This window comes from Ovis canadensis, chromosome 26, assembly GCF_042477335.2.
Source record: "Ovis canadensis isolate MfBH-ARS-UI-01 breed Bighorn chromosome 26, ARS-UI_OviCan_v2, whole genome shotgun sequence".
NCBI classification, from domain to species: Eukaryota; Metazoa; Chordata; class Mammalia; order Artiodactyla; family Bovidae; genus Ovis; species Ovis canadensis.
In genome coordinates this window covers 44316993-44338359 of record NC_091270.1, presented here as the reverse complement: position 1 = coordinate 44338359, position 21367 = coordinate 44316993, and the positions used below count along the sequence as shown (strand labels likewise).

The 21367-nt window shown below is 40.1% G+C and overlaps 1 long non-coding RNA gene across 1 annotated transcript in view; it reads left to right on the top strand.

Moving 5' to 3' along the window:
• The window catches only part of LOC138430859 (uncharacterized), a 134804-nt gene extending 126015 nt beyond the window's left edge, over window positions 1-8789 (top strand). The window contains exons 2-3 of the long non-coding RNA XR_011253412.1: window positions 25-285; window positions 6020-8789. This is a non-coding gene — a long non-coding RNA (uncharacterized lncRNA). The remainder of the gene's footprint in view (window positions 1-24; window positions 286-6019) is intronic.
• The last annotated feature ends 12578 nt before the right edge of the window (window positions 8790-21367 follow it).

Here is a 21367-nt window from a genome sequence, read left to right as displayed (position 1 = left end):
AGTTTTTGGCTCTTTCTCTTACAGATAACATAGCCGCTTCTTCAGCTTTCCTCTACTTGATGTTCCTGGAGGCAACATTGTGGCCCTAGTCACTGTGTTTCTTATAATCTTGAACAAGTCGCTTCTCTTTGTCCAATGGTAAAATGAAGAGATGGATGAGAGGATATCACAGATCTCCACCAACTTTGACAAATCTCCAGTCCAAGGACCAGGATGTGCTGTTCTCTCAACCATGTTCCTTAATGCGGTATCTGTGAAGAATCTAGGCGCATTTTCCATTGCCAGGTAATGGCTCCTTTCACTTCTTCCCACATTGTCGGTGACTTTTAAAAACTGTGGTATAGTTGCTTTAGCTGTGTTAGTTTCTACTGTACAACAACATGAGTCAGCCATGTGTGTGAGCATTAGTTGCTCAGTGGTACCTGACTCTTTGAGACCCCGTGGACTGTATCCCAGCCAGGCTTCTGTGCCCATGGAATTGTCCAGGCAAGAATACTGGAGTGGGTGGCCATTTCCTTCTCCAAAATCAGTCATATGTATACATACATCCCCTCCCTCTTGTGCTTCCCTCCAACCCTCCCATCCTACCCTTCTAGGTCATCACAGAGCCCTGAGCTGAGCCCCCTGAGCTATACAGCAGGTTCCCACTAGCTGTCTATTTCACATACGGTAGTGTATAGATCATTCCCAATCTCCCACCTCATTCTACCTCCCACCATGTCCACACATATGTTCTCTATGCCTGTGTCTCTATTCCTGCCTTGAAAATAGGTTCATTTGTACCGTTTTTCTAGATTCCGCATATATGTGTTAATATATGATATTTGTTTTTTTCCTTCTGACTTCACTCTATATGACAGACTCTAGGTCCATCCACATCTCTACGAATGACTCAATATTGTTCCTTTTTAATGGTTGAGTAATACTCTTTTTAAAAAAGGTGAAAGTGGGAAAGCTTTCCTATATAAATCCACACTCAGAAAGGCTGGTGTGACAGAGAACATCAATTTCCTATTCATCAAGATGAATTCAAGCCCTGCCATCTGTCATTTCACCCATCTGCAAGAAACATTAGGAAGATAGCTGTCACACTTGGAAAATTCCTCCATTTTCCCAGGAAATTGAAAGTGTTTGCCTCCTTTGTAGACAGGCAGCTGACTGAATGTGCTTATCAAAAGACTACTGCTGAGAGTGAGGATATCTAACCATTTCAGGAAACCTGGTTGCACAACTCTGTGTGACCCCATAGACGGCAGCCTACCAGGCTCCCCCGTCCCTGGGATTCTCCAGGCAAGAACATTGGAGTGGGTTGTCATTTCCTTCTCCAATGCATGAAAGTGAAAATTGAAAGTGAAGTTGCTCAGTCGTGACTGACTCTCAGCGACCCCGTGGACTGCAGCCTACCAGGCTCCTCCATCCATGGGATTTTCCAGGCAAGAGTATTGGAGTGGGGTGCCATTGCCTTCTCCAATAGGTAAACTTACATCTCTCTTTATCCCTATTGACACAGTCAATGTTTCTATGATACTTGAAGCAAATTATAGAAAGGTGTGGCAATTTCATTCACCCAATTCATGGAGGCAATTCACAAAACAAAATAAAACAGAAACTATTTCTTTTTCAACTGTGCTTGTGAACTTACTTTGGCAGATAAAGCACATCTTTCCTTTAGTATAAAATCACTATAATCCTCATGTGGAGTGATCTATTTGCTCTATCATTTATTCAATATCATTAGATATTTGTTTAACCCATCAAAGGGGTTCATTATTTCTTCAATAAAACATTTCCTTACTGATAAAATGGCCCTAAATAATATGAGCTTATAGTCATTACGTGCAGTAATTAAGAAAATGCATGAAAGTACATCCTTTCTCTGTGAAAGCTACTTGTCAGTCATCGTATAGAATAAAAAAAAAGATGATTTCATAAGGAAATAGATCAAGTCCTCAAGAAGTTGTAGTCCAATTAAAAAAAAATAATGTATGTTCATAAATTACCCAAAGTTAAAGAAGAAAGGGGCAGGTATGGAAGAGAAATTATAGGAAAAATGCCACAGGAATTTAGAAGAACAAAGGATACATCTAGGATTATGATACAGTATTTTGCAGAAGGCAGTTGAACTCAACTTTTAAGGATGAATAGGATTTGGACACATACCAATGAAGGAGAGAAACTTCCCTGATGGTCCAGTGGTTACGCCCTCTTGCTTCCAATGCAAGGGGAATAGGTTTGATCCCTGGTAAGGGAGCTAAATTCCCAGATGCTGTGTGGTGCAGCCAAGCAAACAAACAGAAAATGGAGAAGAGAGAATGAAGATACTTCCTGAAGATGCGGTATGAGGTTAGAACTAAGAAATAGGTGTCCCAGGGCAATAATCGCGGGTTTAGTTTGGTTGAGGAATGTAGTTTATGGAGGGGAGAATGGTAAATAAGGTTGGGTATGTAAGTATGACTAGACGGAAGAAGGGTCTGAGTGCTTTTATTCTGTAGACCAGGATTTAGGCTGATAGAATAGAGAGGTTACAGGATGGAGTGGATGTGTAATGAAAGAGGACAGAAAAGTCAATGAGGGGCATATTGGATTTGAGATGTACTAAGAGCCTTCCCGTTGGGTTGCTCGGGAGGACTGAGAACTGGGGCACTGAGGAGAGGTAGCCAGCCTGCTATAGTTCCCTTGGCCGCACCTTTACTGCAAGCCACGTCTGATATAATTCAGTAGAACAGAACCACCTCCTAAGATTTTTGTGAGCAGAGGGCCTCAGCAATCCCATCACTCACCTCACTTCCTAGCCACTGAAGGAAGTGGAGGTGACACAGAAGTGAGAGTGGGTTTATCCAAATTTTAAAGTGAGATTTGAAAAAGCTCTGCTGAAGGTGTTGAGGACTAAGAGGTGCTATGAAAAATGGGAAAGTGAAGCTCTTAGTCACTCAGTGTGTCTGACTCTTTGGGACCCCATCATCTGTGGTCTGCCAGGCTCCCCTGTCCATGGACTTCTCCAGGCAAGAATTCTGGAGTGGGTAGCCATTCTTTTCTCCAGGAGATCTTCCTGAACCCAGGTCTCTTGCATTGCAGGCAAATTCTTTACCATCTGAGCCATCAGGGGAGCCCCAAGATTTTAGGATTCAGCTTACAGTGTATTCATGATGGTCTAGGGTGAAGGAAACTTAATGAGTCCTCAAAACAATTAAATGAAATAAATTATCAATAAGGACAAGAAATAGAGCAAATAGTACACCTTAACTGCCCAAGTCCTGAGAGTAACTGCAAGATAAAAAAAATAACTGATACGTGAAAGGCAGTAAAATCCAAAGGAAAAACGAAGTGCTAACAAGTTGCTAGTTTTTATGTTTTAATGTGGTAAGTTGCCCTTCACATCAAAAGGTTTTCTGATTTGAGGATCAAAAGGAGATTTCTGGCAGCAAAAATGACTGAAATAGAAAATTCAAGGTAAGCAGTGAAAACCCCATTACCATGTCAGGGAGCCTTATCTGTAATTTATTTTCTGCAGCTTGATTTTGTTGATGGAGACTGGTGACAAAGATTAGGAGCCATAGAGATAAGAGAAATTGATAGACAGAAAAGGTAACTTGAAAACATTAAAGGATATAGCCAACATGGCAGAATAATATCTTAAAATCCTATCATGCTGAAAATATCAAATAAAAGACTCCCTGCCATAAAACCTCAGAAAATACCTCTGTGAAGTAATATAGGGAGAATATTATTGGAAGGACTGATTTTCTTCATGGGCTTTGGACACGCTTATTGTGTGTGTTAGTCGCTCAGTCATATCCAACTCTGTGAACCCATGGACTGTAGCCGACCAGGCTCCTCTGTCCATGGGATTCTCTAGGCAAGAATACTGGAGTGAGTTGCCATTCCCTTCTCCAGGGTCTCCTGCATTGCAGGCAGATTTTCTACCATCTGAACTATTTAGTAATATAACACAAATCAGAAACCTCTGCCATTATTTCTTATAGCTTTGTGTCTAACAGGCGGACTGCCTGAAAAACATGAGGGCTTAGGCAATGCACTTACAGTGAATACTCCAGAAAGTCAGAAAGTAATTTCTTTCTCACTATTTAGGGTCTGAAATCAGGGGACCTGGCTGACACTGACCTTTGAGTTGATTCTGTAAGTAAATAAAAAGTAGGAACCAAGGCCAGAAAAATCTGCAGAGGCTTCGAAATCCAGGTTTAAAACGTTTGACTTATTAAAAAAAAGAAGTAATAGGCCCCAAATAGTCACTTGTGCTCAGCCCCACAACATCAAAGCAAAGCTTAATACTTACTCTAATTGCAGTTTCAGCCTCTTTCAGGCTTGAAATTTTAAATCAGTCACCCTGGAATTTCCTGATCAATCCTAGTGAAGTCATCTTCAGGTGAAAGGCCCCCCTTTCCTTCCCTCAGAGGAAAGTAACCTTGCCAGAAATAATCTTTCCTTTTGTTTTTGATTTCCTTGTCTCATCCCTTTTGCCCTTAAAAGCCTTCCATTTTAACAGCTTCTCAGAGTGTCTTTCTGGGGCTTCCCTGGTGGCTCAGTGGTAAAGAAGCTGCCTGCAATGCAGGAGACATGGGTTTGATCCCTGGGTGGGAGAAATCCCCTCGAGAAGGAAAAGGCAACCCACTCCAGTATTCTTGCCAGGAGAATCCCATGGACAGAGGGCTACAGTCCAGTGTCTCAGAGCTGGACACGACTTAGGGACTAAATCAGCACCACAGAGTGCCTTCCTATTAATAGTTGCAGCTGGGATGCCGACCAATTCATGAATCGATGGATAAAGGTGATTGGATCTTCAAAATTTACTTAGTTGAAATGTGTTTTTTTCACAGATTACACCCTTCTGGAACAAAAGAAATGGGTGCTTGTGTGAGGTTTGGCAGGGAGGGTGCTAGGCAGTAACACGACCAAATCTGTATTTTATGCAAAATTGTCTGTCAAGTGTCAAAGAAGCTGGAATAAGGAGAGATTTAGGCCAGGAAGAATCAGAGAGCATGGTCCAAGAACTCTTTCTCAAGTGTAATAAGACAGGTAGAGTGAAAAAAAATCATTATATCTTTTAAAACACAATCTTTAAGAGTGTGTTTAGTGAACATCAAAGTTTTTTTTTTATCCTTTACATGAGAGTTTGCTCTAAATATTAAAGAATAATGTGATTGAATGCAATATTCTAGGTTGACAGTTATTTCCATGGAGCATGTGGAAGATACTACTCCATTGCTTTCTGGACTTTGTTGTTGATGAGATGGTATTAATACTATCAATCTACCGATACTTTTCTTTGCTAACTTTAATGATTTTTCTCTTTATTCTTTATTTTCATTATGTGACCAAGGTGTGGACTTATTTTCATTGTATTTTTGTCTATTTTTAGTAGGTAATTCTAGTAAAAAATTTTTGATCTAAAAATTTATCTTTCAATTAATATTCTAGAGTATTCCTAGAATTAATTCTTCAAAGGTAGCCTACTATCATTTCTTCCTTTCTCGGTTTCTGTAATTTTTACTGAACATTAGATATTAGGCTTAATAATCTTTCATGTGTCTTAACTTCTCTTCAGTATTTTTTTCTTTTATTTTCTAGACTGCATTCTGGGTAAGCCTCTTAGTACCATTTTCCAAATTCACTAATTAGCTCTTCTAGAATCCAAGTCAGAATGTATCCCAGCTCTTGCAGTTTTAACATTTAGATGATTGATAGAAGTTTGATGTTCAAGTTGTCTAACTGATTCTTGAAATCAGTTGATTCACACGACTTTGTTTGATTTCTGTTTATGTTGTTTCAAAACTTTGGTCTTTTCAAGATGGCAGTTATGTCTTGGTTTATTTCCTTACACATAACTTATTTTAAAGTTTTTATCAAACTGTTCAGTGAAATGAATTTCACATTGAGTATTTTGATTATTGATTGCACTGGCTTCCTTCCTTTCTTTTCTTTTGAATATTTATTTTGGGGGGCTGTGCTGGGTCTTCATTGCGGTGCATGGGCTTCTCATTGTGGTGACCTCTTGTTGCAGGCTCTAGGTGCTCCAGCTTCAGTAGTTGTGGCTTACGGGCTCAGCTGCTATGAGGCATGTAGGATCTTCCTGGACCAGGGATCAAACCCATGTCTGCTGCACCAGCTGCCAGACTCCCAGCCACTGAACCACCAGGGAAGTCCCTCAATGGCTTTTTAAACATTGGAATTCTTCAAGTGTTTGTAATATTGCCCTGCAGACCTCTGTTTCCCTTTCTCTGTCTGTCACAGACACAAAGACACAAACACACACCCACACACAAAATATCTTTAGAGCCTGGAATCTCAAAAAACAAATAAAAGAAAGAAGATGCATAGGTGTTACCAATTCAGGAGGACAAGTTTCTCTTACAAGGACAGACAGCTTAGTAACCTTAGACGTCTTTCTCACTACTTATAGTTCTGGGAACTATGCAAAATTAATATTTTATCAGCATCTTATATAGGATTTGTCATATAGGTATTAAATACATATTTGTTGAATTCATTTCTTAACAACCATGCTGAAGTTAACTGCAAAACCATTCAAAATCATACCTACAAAAGGAAACTGAAGCCCTATAGCTATAGAAGCTTCTAAAAGCATTGGAAGGAAAAATAAAAAGTAGCAAAAGTTTACTGAAACTATTAATCCAGGCCTGAACCTCCTATGTACTATCTTTAGAAAGTAATGGACTAGAGCAAATGGAGTCAGGATGTCTCATTATCATAAAGTCTGGGAATGTGAATCCCACAGAGAAAAGGCTGACAGCTAGGGAAGAAATGAGCAGAAAGAATTAAGAAGGAAATGCTAGAGGGTTTAACATGAGGAGGGCTTTGCAAAAGATAAGGTTTGTTAATTGAATATAAGAAGCGCTAATATTAATAAAAAAATGGGACTGACTGGATGCCCATATGAGATGTTATCCAAGGTCTGGAGAGATTTAGGAAGGGAGACATCGTAGTAAGAACTAAAATACATTATATTTGTACAGCAAATTGCTTTTTGGTTTAGGAAGCTTTTCTACAGACTTTATTTTATGTGAACTTCATAAGTACTCTATGAAGTAGAATAATTATTATTTAGGTTCAGGAATAGTAATATTATCGAACAGCTTTTCTTTTCTTCTTCTTCTTCTTTTTTTTTTTTTTTTGGCCACACAGCAGTTTATGGGATCTTAGTTCCCGAACCAGGGTTTGAACCCGCACCCTCAGCAGTGAAAGTGCGGAAGACTGTCAGGGAAGTCCTGAGCAGTTTCTTTTTGCTAAAAATTTCACCTGTGTATACAGTTTACTGGAGAAGGCAATGGCACCCCACTCCAGTACTCTTGCCTGGAAAATCCCATGGACGGAGGAGCCTGGTAGGCTGCAGTCCATGGGGTCGCTAAGAGTCAGACACGACTGAGTGACTTCATTTTCACTTTTCACTTTCATGCATTGGAGAAGGAAATGGCAACCCACTCCAGTATTCTTGTCTAGAGAATCCCAGGGATGGGGGAGCCTGATGGGCTGCCGTCTATGGGGTTGCGCAGAGTCGGACACGACTGAAGTGACTTAGCAGCAGCAGCAGCAGCAGCATACAGTTTACTTGGAGTTAGAAAACTTGGGTTCAAATTTCAGCTCTTCTACTTATAAGGTAGGAGGCCTTGAGCAAGTTACTTAACATCTCTGTTCTCAGTTTCTTTACATATAAGATGATCTAAAAGAAGTTTTTATTGAAGGGATTGCTATGAGCTTTCAATGACTTAAGACATTTAAAATACTTACAACAGAGTGTGGCGCACAGCAAGGACCTTCTCAATGTTATGTATAATAATAATCACCTTCTTCTCTGAAGGAGAGATTGAGGTTCTGAGAAGTTGAGTTTTTGATCAGGGTCGTGTAATTAGTCATGTTTAAAGTTCAAAGTCAGAGTCTCACTCCAGATTCTCTGCTTTTCTAGAAACATTGCATATTGCTCCAGTCATTGTTTGTAGAGACACTGAGACAGAATATTAATATAAAAATGGAAGAATGTGTATGTATAAAATCAAGCTGGAAACATCTACTGGGAGAAGAGTCTTCAGGTAAAGTGAGTACTTAAGTAAATGTAGGTAAGGAAGCTTGGAAGAGCTGTTTTAGCTTTGTGTCCGTAGGGTTTGGTACAGTGCATGACCCCCCACCCCGACCCCGACATGAAACTGATTTACTTTTTGATCATCTAATAACCACTCTCCAACAAAAAGCAAGACTCCAAATGGCCTTGGGAAACCATCTGTAACCTACTCGTAGTCATGATATTTGGGTGAGAATGACTCTTAATCACCTCCTAGCTCCAGGGGTAGATGGTCATGATTTGATTCATCTCCTCAATATCCTATCTCCCTGTCACAGCAAATGGCCATAAACGGCCATGTCAATCAATTCAAACTAAAATAAACCAAGGAGAAGTTTGCTGGAATTTTGCAGGAGGAAATTGCTTTTCTTCTTGGAATTACTAGTAGGAGCACTTACATTTTTCTTGGGTGAGGCCCTGTGAGGATGTGAGGGCTGGCACTGCTGCAGCCATTTTGCTATTATTAGAGAAACTGAAAGAGAAGAGTAGGGAAGAAAAATCTTTGGTGACATCAGCTGTGTATTGTGTGAGCTTATAAATAAACTGAGTGTTGCTGGAGCCAGTCTTACTTCTGGACTTTTCAGTTATGCAGCTCCTGTATCTTTTTAAATAAAGAGTATGTGTTTTTTCTTTTTTGTCACTTGTAACACAAAAAGTGCCGATAAGGTAAATTTTCAATAAATAGTTATAAAAAGAATTTGCAGTTTTTAAATAAGCTTGCCACATAACCCTAATATATAAAAAGCTATTAAAAACAGTTTAGAAGGGACTTCCCTGACAGTAGAGTGCATAGAAATCCACTTGCCAATGCAAGGGACATGGGTTCGATCCCTGGTCTGGGAGGATTCCACATGCCACGGAGAAACAAGCCTGAGCCCCACGGCTACAGAGGCCAACAGATCCCTCCTGCTGCAACAGAGATCCTGTGTGCTGCAGCGAAGGTCCAAGGCAGCCAAATTCATCACTTAATTAAAAAGATAAAATAAATGAAAGTTAATTAATTAAAACAAGATTATATGGACAAGGTTATTTATTGCCCTGGTTGAATTTGAACAATAAGATAGCTACTCAATAGAGTATTCTGTAGCTGAAGAAAAGAATGAGGAATATCTCTATATCTTAATATATCTAATATATTAAGTGGAAAGGAAAAGTAGAGAAAAAATGTATATAATAGGCAAACAATTGACTAAGAAGGAGATTCTATGAATACATATATTTGTTTATATTTTTAAAAAATGGAGGATAAACCTTACAATTTTTGAAAAAATAGTCACCGAAGGAGGAGGAAGTATGGTGGGGGCAGATATTGAAGCTCAATTTCCTTGACTATACCTTTGAGTGAGGATTCGTTAAATATTTTACATAACTGTAAATTAAATTAAATTAAAAAGCAGGTCCTAAAAACAAAAAGGGAAGTAAAATACCTCTATTGGTGACATAACTACATAGAGAAATTTTTACAAGTGACTTTAAAACAGTCATTTGACTGTACATTCTAAGGACAAAAACAAAGTGCAAACTTTTTCATCAGAATGTCTGAAATCTAGTTGATGTTACTATCATTAAAATAAGAAATTAAGACTTCCATTTCTGGGGACTTCCCTGGTGGTCCAGAGGTTAAGACTTCATCTTTCAGTGCAGGGGGTGAGGATTCAATCCTTGATCTGCAGGCTAAGATCCCACATGCCACATGGCCAAAAAACCAGAACATAAAAAACAACAGAATCAATACTGTAATAACTTCAATAAACACTTTAAAAATGGTCTGCATAAAAAAAATTCTTAGGAAAAAAAACTTTCACTAATAGAAGGATTGTTGCTTAGTAGCTAAGTCGTGTCTGACTCTTTTGCAACCCCATGGACTGTAGCCCGCCAGGCTCCTCTGTTCATGGGATTTCCCAGGCAAGAATACTGGAGTGGGTTGCCATTTCCTTCTCCAGGGCATCTTCACAACCCAGGGATCAAACCTGAGTCTTCTGCATTGTCAGGCAGATTCTTTACCACTGTGTCACCTGGGAAGCCTGACGGAAGTGTTATTTTCCCTATTTCTCCCACTAAGTACAACCCGAATCCCTGAACATTATATATAAACAAGCATAAGAAGACTCTGAGAGGTGAAGAGAAGTAGGCAGATCGGCCACGGACCTCAGGATCCAAGGAACAACGTAGCAGTGATTTCCCTGGGTTTTCTTCTTTGCCTCATGTATCCTGGGCTGAGTGTCAGAAATGCCGAGGACAGCCGTAAAAGCAGCAGGAAAAGCCTGGTCTCTCTAACCAAAGGCCCAGCAAAGGGGCAGCCTTGGAAGACAGACATCTTGCAGACACCTCTCTTCAAGTCAAACATCATCCTACCCCCATGAGTCAAAGCCTAGTGAGGAGCCTAGGTGCCCACCCTTGCCTGACAGTTTGTTCCCAGTCACCCCTCATCCTGCCCCGACCATGGTGGTGTCAGAGTTGGGCAGTCAGAGAGCTGAAACTTAACTGTCAGGAGTAACAAGGACTCTGCCTGCCAGGTTGTCAGGGGAGGTCACTTGGGAAGTAGTAACTAGGCCCTCCTACCCCCACAGTGACAGCTCAGAATTCTATAGCCAGTGAAAATAACCTTGAGGAATAAAGGGGAAATTGAGATGCTCTCAGCCGAAGGAAAGCAAAAAGGATGGATTTGTTGCCAGACTGACCCTCAAATAATGGCGTAAGAAAGTTCTGTAAACAGAAAAATGAAAAAAGAAAGAAACCTTGGAACATCAGGAAGGAAGGTGGAACAAGAGAGTGAAACTGAGTTGGTATAATTTGCTTTCTTTTTTCTCTTTAGTCTTCTAAGTTATATTTAGTGATTGAGGCAAAATTAGGACAATTTCTGATATGGTTATTGCATATAAAGAGGAGACTTTTTAGATAATTAATTTTATTATAAATGGGAGTGGGTAAAGAGAGGTATGCTTTCATTCAGACTAGCAAAATGTTAGTTGTAGACTGTAATTGTTTAGTCACTAAGTCGTATCCAACTCTTTTGTGACCCCATGGACTGTAGCCCACCAGGCTCTTCTGTCCATGGGATTTCCCAGGCAAGGATACTGGAGTGGGTTGCCATTCCCTCCTCCAGAAGACCTTCCCAACCCAAGGACTGAACCTGCATCTCCTCCATTGGCAGGAGGATTTTTTTTTTTTTACCACTGAGCCACCACAGAAGCCCCGGGCTATAATAGGAGATATATATATATATAATGTATCAGGGCTTCCCTGGTCGCTCAGTGAAAAAGAATCCACCTGCAATGCAGGAGACACAGGAGTCCAGAGTTCAGTCCCTGGGTCAGGAAGATGGCCTGGAGGAGGGCATGGCAGACATAGTCTCTCATCTGTCAGTAATATTTCAAAGGCAATAGGCTGAGTGGGAAAAAAAATGCCTTTCTCCAAAGGTCACATATTATATAATTCCATTTATATAACATTTTAAAAATGGAAAATTATACTGATAGACAAGAAATTAGTGGCTGCCAGGGGTCTGGGATGGCGGGAGGAGTGGGTGGGTGTGACCTCGAATGGTAGCATGAAGGAGATTTGGCTGGTGGTAGCTTCATGAGTATAAAGATACCGTAAAATAGCATTAAATTGTAGGCATACATTGTGCCAATGTCGATTTCCTGGGATGATATTATGCTACAGTTTTGGAAGATAAAACCACTGGGGGAAATGGGTACTATTTTTGCAAATTCCTGTGACTGTATAACTATATCCAAATTAAGGTAAAAAACTTAGTTATTAAAGAACAATGTTTTGAAAGTTTTAAAGTAAATAATGAGAAGACACAAGGGCCTAATTCAGTATAAATAAATTAGGGCAACTTGACTGAGGAGGCAACATTCATAGTGAAACTTGCAAGACAGATGTTTGTCAGGCAAAGCACAAAGTTGACCAGGACACTTCAGTATTATGGACTTGTAAGTACCCCCAAAGAGGAAAATGGAGGAAAAGCACATTTGCAGAAGCCTGTGTGGTTCATTATAAGTAAATAGGCTGTGTGGTTTCCTAGGAGTGTGGCAGCTCTAATGAATGAACCTGGCCACCTCCACAGACATTCCAAGGACAAACGTTTATTTGCCCATGTGTATGCTGACTTGGGCTTCCCTGATAGCTCCGTTGGTAAAGAATCTGCCTGCAATGCAGGAGACCCTGGTTTGATTCCTGGTTCGGGAAGATCCGCTGGAGAAGGGATAGGCTATCCACTGCAATATTCTTGGGCTTTCCTGGCTGGTAAAGAATCTGCCTGCAATGCGGGAGACTTGGTGTCGATCCCTGGATTGGGAAGACCCATGGAGAGGGGAATGGCTACCCTCTCCAGTATTCTGGCATGGAAAACTCCATGGACTGTATAGTCCATGGGGTCACAAAGAGTTGGAAATGACTGAGTGACTTTCACTTTGACTTTCATGCTGGCTTGGGCCTCCCAGGTGGCACTAGTGGTAAAGAACTGCCTGCTAATGCAGGAGAGGTAAGAGATGTGGGTTCAATCCCTGGGCTGGGAAGATCCCCTGGAGGAGGAAATGGCATCCCACTTCAGTATTCTGGCCTGGAGATTCCCAAGGACAGAAGAGCCTGGCAGGCTGCAGTCCATAGGCTCGCACAGGGCCAGACCAGGGCTGAGTCAGACAGGACTTTAGCACACACGCATGCTGACTTCTGTCTTTCTCAGTTCAGTTCAGTCGTTCAGTGAAGTCCAACTCTTTGTGACACCGTGGACTGTAGCATACCAGGCCTCCCAGTCCATCACCAACTCCTGGAGCTTGCTCAAACTCTTGTCCATTGAGTCGGTGATGCCATCCAACTATCTGGTCCTCTGTCGTCCCCTTCTCCTCCTGCCTTCAATCTTTCCCAGCATCAGGGTCTTTTCCAATGAGTCAGTTTTCACATCAGGTGGCTAAAGTATTGGAGTTTCAGCTTTAGCATCATTCCTTCCAATGAATATTCAGGACTGATCTCCTTTGGGATGGACTGGTTGGATCTCCTTGCAGTCCAAGGGACTCTCAAGAGTCTTCTCCAACACCACAGTTCAAAAGCATCAGTTCTTTGGTGCTCAGCTTTCTTTATGGTCCAACTCTCACATCCATACATGACTACTGGAAAAACCATAGCTTTGACTAGATGGACCTTTGTTGGCAAAGTAATATCTTTGCTTTTTAATATACTGTCTAGGTTGGTCATAACTTTCCTTCCAAGGAGTAAGCGTCTTTTAATTTCATGGCTGCAGTCACCATCTGCAGTGATTTGGAGCCCCCCAAAGTAAAGTCTGTCACTGTTTCCATTGTTTTCCCATCTTTTTGCCATGAAGTGATGGGACTGGATGCCATGATCTCAGTTTTTTGAATGTTGACTTTTAAGTCAACTTTTTCACCCTCCTCTTTCACTTTCATCAAGAGGCTCTTTAGTTCTTTGCTTTCTTTTCCCCTGATACAAATTGTATCACTATGATTTCATGATGAAATATTAAGAAACAGGACACAGTATTCTTTTTGTATGCCTCATACCACTGACCTTCAGTTAATTATCCTTTTTTATCATGCTTGTATGCTCAAAATTTTAATAGAAGAAAGAGGACAGAAGAAGCCAGGCAGATATTGAGAAGAGGTGGAAGTGGATTTTAAACATTTATTACATAATGGGAGGGACTACCCTGGTGGACTAGTGGCTAAGACTCTGCTTCCAGTGCAGAGGACATGGGCTTGATCCCTGGGTATAGAACTAAGATCCAACATGCCATGTGGCATGATCAAACCAAACCCACAAAAAACAAAACAAAAATTTGTAAAAATCCAATTAAAATTTATAAACAAAAATAATGGGAGGTACTACTTGAAAAATTACAAAAACACAACAGCTACCAAAAAGCACTGACCCTGTGGGACAGGAAATATCTACAGTGTCCATCGGGGCCAGATGGACACAAATGCAGGGTCAGGAGCTTTGTAAGAGGTTCCCTTCAGGGACTGTTGTCGCTGTTTAGTTGTACAGTCATGTCCAACTCTTTGCAACCTCATGGACTGTATCTCACCAGGCTCCTCTGTCTATGGGTTTCTCCAGGCAAGAATGCTGGAGTGGGTAGCTATTTCCTTCTCCAGGGGATCTTCCCAGCCCAGGGATCAAACCTGAGTCTCCTGTATTGGCAGGTGATTTCTTTACCGCTGAGCCACCAGAGAAGCCCATTCAGGAACACAATAGGTTATGGTAATCCCCCAGATACTGAGTATGCTACCATCAGAAAATCAGTACAAATGCCAAACTTTTCTTCTAGTTCCAAGTTACATTAAAATGATTGGAAGGATTGGCCTGCATCTGTAGGAAAAAAGAATGAGGCTATGGTTTGTCAGTATGGGTCAAATATTTCAATTCATTTAAACTTACGTTTATCCAATACTTACTGAGTTTTCACTGTGTGTCAGGGATTCTTCTAAACACAGAGGCTTTCAAAACTTAAAAGCCAGGAAATAAATTTGCCACATATGAGTTTCAGAACTTTTCCATGTAAAAAAATAGAAACATAATTATGATATTCAACAAACTGGGGAAAATGTTGGCTCAAAATAGGAAAGACAAATGGTTACTATCCTTAAAATACAAAGAGCTCATCTAATTTTGCAATTGAAAATTTGATGTAAAACTGAAATGGATAATTCAGAGAAGATATATATAGATAAATATATGTTTAATAAATATTTGAAGTGATGTTCATTCTCACTGTTAATCAAAAATAACAAGTTTAAACAAAATACTTCCCACAGTTATAAGAAATAAAATATACAGTTGCCAAGGGTAAGTACATGCACAAATAAGTTCAAATTTTTGAAAAATCTTTTACTATGAGCTGAATCTAAAAATATTTAATAACTTTGCTCTAGAGATGGTACTCTAAGGATTTTTCATGAAGAAATAATAAAAAGGCAGGCAAAGAATTATATATATGAATACTCATTTAGATATTAGAACAAATAATTTTAAAATAATCTAAATTCTAATGAGGTCAGTGATAAAATAACACTAAATTCAGAAATTGCACTGTTACATAGACACTAAAAATAGTGCTTCAAAGATTGACATGGTAAAATAGTCTACAAATATCAAATAAAAAAAGATAAAATATTCCTAGGTATATTTTTATTTTCCTTTTTATAATTTTCTGTATTCTCTAAATTTTCTCTAATAAACATATTCTACTTTTGTAATTGGTAAGCCAGTTATAATTTTAATATAATGATGTGACAGTTCATTAAGGAATTATTTATCAAAGTTAATTTTTCTAACAATGTTTCAGTAACTAAATATGTTTCTTTATAGAAAATTATTAATTCATAATGATCATATATTTATTTATTATTTATCTTCTTTAGTAGAATGTCAGCTTCTATCTTTGTATTTGTACTATAGCTCTATGTAACAGAGCTTTCTGCGCTAAGGGAAATTTTCTCTATCTGTATCATCCAATCCAGTAGCCACCAGACAGACACATGTAGTGACAGAATACTTGAAATGTAGCTAGTGCAACTGAGAGATGAAATTTTTTACCTTATTTAATTTTGATTAATGTAAATGTAAATTTATATAGCCAAACACTGTATGGACAATGTAATTCTAGAGCCAGAATCTCTCCAGGCAAAGAGTATTTGCTAAACGAACACTTGGGTAGTGCTTGGGTGTCATTTGATGACACTTGGATAAGAAGAGATAAAGTTAGTATTATCCAACATGTATTGATAATGTTGATAGTAAACATGGGCCAGTTTGGAAGTTGTTGGCCCTAATATCAAAATGAAACAGGAAACAGTGGCTCCAACGATACGGAGAAATGTGTTACTCAGTCGTGTCCAACTCTTTTGCCACTCCATGGACTGAAGCCTGCCAGGCTCCTCTGTCTGTGGGATTCTCCAGGCATGATTACTGGAGTGGGTTGCCATTTCCTTCTTCAGGGGATCTTCCTGACCCAGGGATCAAACCCAGGTCTCCTTCTCTGGCAAGCAGCTTCTTTACCACTAGCGTCACCTAGCACTGTAAATATAAAATCGTTTAATCCACTCAGTCTCAAAAAATGTGAAGTAAACCATTTCCTCTCATTTTACACATAAAGAAATGGAGACACAGAGAAGTAAGGTAACTTATTCAGGGACACGCAGCTAATGAAGGCTGGGTTCAAATCTAGGTAGCCTGGGTTCACTTGTGTTCTTAGCGTCTGTAATACAGTGTCTAGATGAGCAGACACCCTTTCTAATGACTGGGGTGGTGTTTATTGTCAAAGCTTTAAGTCTAACTCTACAGCAAGATGGATTTGGATGGATTTTCTAAGTTGAGCTTCCTGTATCCAAGCACAGTGAACATAAGGCAAAGTGCCTTTGTTTGGTTTGGTTTGCAATGCATCTACACCACAGGTCCTCAACCTCCTGAATCTAATGTCTGATGACCTTAGGTGGAGCTGATGTACTAATAATAGAAACAAAGTGCATAATAAATGTTATGTGCTTGAATCATCCCCAAACTGTCCCCTGCCCCCTGTCCTTGGAAAACTTGTCTTCTATGAAACCGGTCCCTAGTACCAAAAAGGTTGGGGACCGCTGATCTACACAAACTCTTGAAATTCATCCAGTAAACATGTATTTTGTTAAACTAAGTGTCAGATGTTGTGTTAGGTTCTGGAACTACAAATATAAAGAAGCTATGTTACTTTCCTTCCAGGAGTTCTTACACTAGTAAAGAAATGTTCATAAAAGGAGATTCTAAAATGTGATTAGAACAAAGATGAAAACATAAAACTAGATTCTGGGAGCCGAGAGAGAGAAGCACTTGGAAAGAATGGATTCTGACAGTGGGGAGCCCCTATTTGACTCCACTTCTGTTCTGCAAACCCCCTAACCCTCATTCATGCTGTAAGACCCCCCAGAGTCATGGTCACAGCCTGTAGATTTGTGTTTGACCCACATCTGCCATTGTTAGCTGGTGACTTTGGGCAAGTTGTTTTTCCTTTCCATAACAGGTTTAAACATCCCTACCTAATGGATTTTTTTTTTAATTTTAATTTTTACTTTATTTTACTTTACAATACTGTATTGGTTTTGCCATACATTGACATGAATCCACCACGGGTGTACATGCGTTTCCAAATATGAACCTCCCTCCCACCTCCCTCCCCATAACATCTCTCTGAGTCATCACCGTGCACCAGCCCCAAGCATGCTGTATCCTGCGTCGGACATAGACTGGCTTGGATTTTTTTTAAATGAAAGTAAAAGTGAGATCTTACTGTTACAGTCCAGTGCAAAATGTAAACCACTATGCCGATGTCAGGAATCCCTCTGATTTGTTCAACTATACCATTGAAAGGGGATAGAAAAGCAAGGTTTTTATCCTAAAAACTCTTGGGGACTAAATGACAGACCCATACATGAATAATGAATGGCATAGACTCCCTGGAAGGTGTCTAGACTTCAGGAGGAGGGGGCAGTATCTGAACTAACATCATCCCAAAGGATCTCATTTGCAAAATGTACTGTTAGCGCCTGGGTTGGCACAAGTTAGTTGCATTACAGAAGTCTGGTTGGAAGATGAAAGATAAAGGACAGCAAATGGGGTGTGCAAGGTGGTGTCTGCAGGCTTCGCTGGTAACAGTGTAAATCTACATATGATATTAGTGGATCACAAGAGGGAGAAAGCAGAGGGTCCAGGGATATTTGAAAAAGAATGGAAATCTGTGAACTATGACTGAAGACTCATCAGTTTGGCATAAAAAAAACACCACGTTTGTGAAATACCATACAGCTTTACAACCGACTCTGAAAAATAGCCTCCCTTTAGTCTAACAAAGAGTAAATAAAACCCTAACACCGGACAGTTTGCCTTAAGCTCTATCACCCGGATTTTCTAAGTAAAGAAAAAACCTAGAAAGCTTAAGTTATTTGCTCAAGGCTTCACAGTATAACCAATAAATAAGAAAGAATTTCTGATGTGAAGACCATTTATTTCCACCACACTGTAGAAAACAGGCAGAGTACAAGGAAATGAAGTTGGCCAAGTTGGTAAATGACTGATGTCCCTGGAGAATAAAGTGAAATTGCAATTTAACAGGAGAGTCAGGCCTGGATAAGCTGGGTTGCCAGCTTTGTGGACCATCTTAGATCTATTTATGAGCCTTTAAAACAATTTTTTTTTAAATTATTTTTTTGGCCTCACTGTGTAGGCATGTATGATCTTCTTTCCCCAGCCAGGGGTCAAACTGGCAGCTCCTGCATTGGAAGGACAGTCTTAACCCCTGGACTGCCAGGATTCCCTATGACCCTTTTAGCTGGGATTAATATTAATCAAAATTTATTCAAGATTTTCAGTGAGTTAAACAGGAAAATAAACACAGAAGTAGAGAGTTACTTTAACCAGATTCAAGGATGGAGGGCAAAACAGTTACTGCTTGGCCTTTCCCCAGGCAAACTCACTTTCCTGGAGGCCTGTCTGCAATGGCCAGAGGCTGTCTTCTTTGTCAGCAGAGCTCTGAGAATTTGCCTGAAAACAGAAGTTCCTTGGGCCGCCCTGGGGAGCTTGGCATCCCTTGAAATCCTCTTATGAAAGAGGGCTTTTGCCTGAAGCTGTAACTATCTCATAAAAGACAAGGGAAGAGAGTGGCAAAATATGCAAGGGATTCCAGCAAGAGAAATGAATTTGGCCTTCATTACCTAACTTTTCAGACAGAAATCTCTTGGAGCCGTTCTCGGTTTTTATTGTGTAGCGATCTTGTTAAAATACAGATTTTTAACAAGGGATCTCGTTAAAATGCAGATTCTAATTCAGCAGACCTGGGGTGGGGGTGGAGCTTCTGCATTTTTAACAAGCTCCCAGGTGATGCTGACGATGGACCACAGGTTCAGTAGCAAGGTTAGAGCATCTGCTTACAGATAGACTTTACCCTGATTCTCCACTTGCTATCTCTGGAGCAGAGGGTCTCAGAATTTAGGTCACAATAGAATTACCTGAGGACCTTGCAATAAATGCAAAGTTTGATTTCGTAGACCTGAGTGGGGTCTAGGAATTTGCCTTACTAAGAAATACTGCAGCTGTCCCATTTTCTAATTAATGTAGCTTTAGGGGAAGTACAGTGGGGACCCAAGCTACCCAGCAATGCTCCAGAGATGCTCAACGGGGCCAGTACACAGTGTTTGGGACCAGTAAGTCTTAGCTAGTGAGAGGTTCCCTTAATTGGGGAACAGTATAAAATTCAATTAAAGAAGTTCAGCCTATGGACTTCCCTGATGGTCCAGTGGCTAAGACTCTGTGCTCCCAATGCATGGGGCCAGGTTCAATTCCTAGTCGGGGAAATAGATCCTACATGCTACAACTCAGAGTTCACATCTGCAGCTAAAGCTTCTGCATGCCACAACTAATACCTGGCGCACAAATATATATATATGTCTGTGTGTATTTATATGTGTGTATGTATGTATATATTTATATACGTATATTTAAATATGTGTATATATGTATCTATATATGTGTGTATATATTATATATTTAAATATGTGTATATATGTGTATATATATACATATATAGTGTATATATATATTGTGTATTTAAATATATGTATATATATAAAGTTCAACCTATAAATTCAGCAAAAATAAAATGAGGTTAATGGGGGGCTTGGGCTTCTGCATTGCTGGGCAGAGAAAAGGACTCTCAGATCTCTCCTGATTACACTCCTGCTCATTTCAGGCTGCAGGACCTGCGACGCGAAGGAAGTATGAGCCGCGGAGAGTGTTGGTAACTGACCCCAGACTCCCAGAAAGGGCATGTATAACAGCCCCTAGAGGTCCAAACACTGTGTAAGAAGGACAGAGGACACATGTAGCTCTCCAGCCAAAATTAAGTCATATTTTTTTGTTTCCAGAAACTTTTTCTATGGAAACTCACCAGCAAGGTCTCTTGGTCTCTGCAAGCAGAGGTCATTTTGAGAGATGTGTGTTTTTGGTGGATGTAAAGTAGCAATATAAAAGTGAGTAAAGTTGATCCATGCTACAAACCGAGTTGTATTCCTCTGTATTCCTCCTCCCGTTCAGATTACCCCTTGGGGAGGAGAGGGATGACGTGGTTGCAGATGTCCATCCTGAACTATAGGGGAGCACAAGGTGATGGAGAAAAACAAGGCGGGACTGGAAGGGCAGTGAATCAGAAGCAAAGAGATTAGCTGATGCAGTCCTGGTTCAGCCAATAAGTGACCGAGGTCTTGTAGCATCACTGGACCTCACCGGGTCTTGTGTCCATCACATAACAGGCATTAGGATAAGGCGGTTAGGTGGCATCACCAACTCAATGAACATGAGTTTGAGCAAGCTCTCGGAGTTGGTGATGGGCAGGGAAGCCTGGCATGCTGCAGTCCATGGGGCTGCAAACAGCTGGACACGACTGAGTGGCTGAACTGAACTGTAAGTAGATTGAACATAAAGTCCCACCTAGCTTGGGAATTCTGTGTTTTCATAACTGCAGCCGCTGTTTTCTTCTCATCAGTACTCTGATGAGCTGAGAGGAGCTGGGGGAGAACTCTTACGAATGCTCACTAAAAATGAATCACATAGTTTGTGTATATGACGGTATGTGTACAACATGTACTTCTCTAATTTCATGATGGCATGAAATTCTATGGTGTGAAATGCCTTATACTCGAGAACTTCTGCCTTTTTCTCCCTATTCTTTCTGATCCAGTTATTGCCGCAGACTGTGTCTCTGATTCCCTAAACCATTCAACTCTCAGAATAAATGGACGAAGCTTGGTGGCTCCTTTTACAGTGATTTCTCTGCTAAATTGTCATAGGTTTTCTTGATTTGTTTATTTGGAATATTTAGATAATTTAAAAAATATTAGCAGAAGGATGATGACTGATATCTTTCAGTCCTGGAGTTTGGGAGATAGACTGCAGAGTAGATTTGGACCCCTTGGGATACAGATATCCAGAACTTAAGCCTCACCTCCTTTGTGTGAATCCCTTAAATTACAGCGAATTATTCCTCCCTCTTTCATCTTATAGATCATTGCTCTTTCTTATCTATCCTTTAGCATGTTTCAAAGTGTAAGTGAGCAAATTTAGGTAATATATAATCTAAATTTATACCAAATACGAAATGACTGGGTAGATGAAAGCAAAAGTGTCATTTTAATAATTATGTGTCTCAAAATCAGCAGTTGATACCTTGGAGAAAAGAAGGTGAAAGTGTTAGTAGCTCAGTCGTGCCCTACTCTTTGCAATCCCATGGAC